The sequence below is a fragment of the Tiliqua scincoides genome, chromosome 4 (genome assembly GCF_035046505.1).
Source record: "Tiliqua scincoides isolate rTilSci1 chromosome 4, rTilSci1.hap2, whole genome shotgun sequence".
In the NCBI taxonomy this organism is placed as follows: Eukaryota; Metazoa; Chordata; class Lepidosauria; order Squamata; family Scincidae; genus Tiliqua; species Tiliqua scincoides.
In genome coordinates this window covers 41,517,317-41,518,792 of record NC_089824.1, presented here as the reverse complement: position 1 = coordinate 41,518,792, position 1,476 = coordinate 41,517,317, and the positions used below count along the sequence as shown (strand labels likewise).

General features: G+C 43.8%; 1 pseudogene; it reads left to right on the top strand.

Annotated features, from left to right (window-relative positions):
• The first annotated feature begins 718 nt into the window (after window positions 1–718).
• LOC136650263 (5S ribosomal RNA) lies at window positions 719–835 on the top strand (annotated as a pseudogene).
• The last annotated feature ends 641 nt before the right edge of the window (window positions 836–1,476 follow it).

Sequence of the window (1,476 nt, the reverse complement as noted above, 5' to 3'; positions counted from 1 at the left end):
AGCATTTCCTGGAGAGCAATGATGCAACAGTTTCCTGTCCTAGTAATGGCTGTTGTCCCAGAGCACCTCCAATTCCGAACTAATGCTGTGTTCCCTGAAAGCTGCTGAAGTACCAGGATGTGGCTATAAATGGCTGGTGTGTGATGTAGTCCCTTTCCCCACCCCCAGAATTTCCTCCTACATGGCTAATGGAGATTAAGAGCCATTAAGAGCTCTTTGCTGCATGTACAGTTTCTATTGATCAGACTAACTCAGTTGTTCTAGCCAATGATCTGTTTACAAGTGTTGTCCCTTTCCAGGGCTTTACTGGCAGAAGGAACCTATAAATGTACCATATCCTTCTTGAGCCTTCTGTGTCCTTTCCAGTGGTGCCAAGTTTCCAATTGTGCATGTATTTTTCTTCAATTTACACCTGCATCAGGAGATGCAGTTTTACAAAATGGAAGCACTTCCTACAGTTCTTCTTCTTACCATTCAAAACTGCTGATTAAGCCTCTTCTCATCAGGATGACTCTGCGCCTTGAGATTGCGCAGCCTTCTGTGTGTGGATTTCCATTCCCCACGTTTGTAATTGATGGAATGCCACACAAGACTGTTCAATTGCACATGCAATTCAAATGGTCACTTTTGGCCTCAATATTTCTCAAGTTGTCCGTGAAGCTGTGTGAGATCTTGCAGATGTGTTTCAGGATCTCTTCTAGTACCATAGAGGGTATTGGGACACAACTGTTACCCTGCACATGCCCAATCTCCTCTGATCTTGGAAGCTAAGCAGGGTCAGGCCTGGTTAGTACTTGGATGGGAGACCGCCTGGGAATACTGGGTGCTGTAGGCTTATACCATAGTCTTTCGAGACTGAAGGTTGCCAACCACTGGGACACATTTTTGAAATGGTTGTGTATGATCTAAGGTATCCCACCATTTTAGGGTACAAAAGGTCATGCATACAATTACAAAAGGTCCTGGTATGCATGTCTCCAATTGTGCACTGAAATGCTATGGGCCACCAGGTAATGATGAATAGTCCAGGAAGGATGCAGAATTGCCTAATGCTTCCCTCTCTCTGCCAGGGAATGGCAATCATGGTTAGCCTTACATGACCCTGTTAAATTTAGCTTTGAACCAAACAAGTTAAATTGCGCCAACACTCAACCCCAGCTCCAGGTTTTGGGAGAGTGTTGAGCAAGATGTTCTCAGTGTGGACTCCCCTCCAACAATGCTCTTTCATCTTCTTTATTATTATTATTACCAGTATTTATATACCGCTTTTCAACTAAAAGTTCACAAAGCGGTTTACAGAGAAAAATCAAATAACTAAATGGCTCCCTGTCCCAAAAGGGCTCACAATCTAAAAAGATGCAAATGAATATCAGCAGACAGCCACTAGAACAGACACTACTGGGGTGAGGTGGGCCATTTACTCTCCCCCTGCTAAAAAAAGGAGCATCCACTTGAAAAAGTGCCTCTTACCAAATT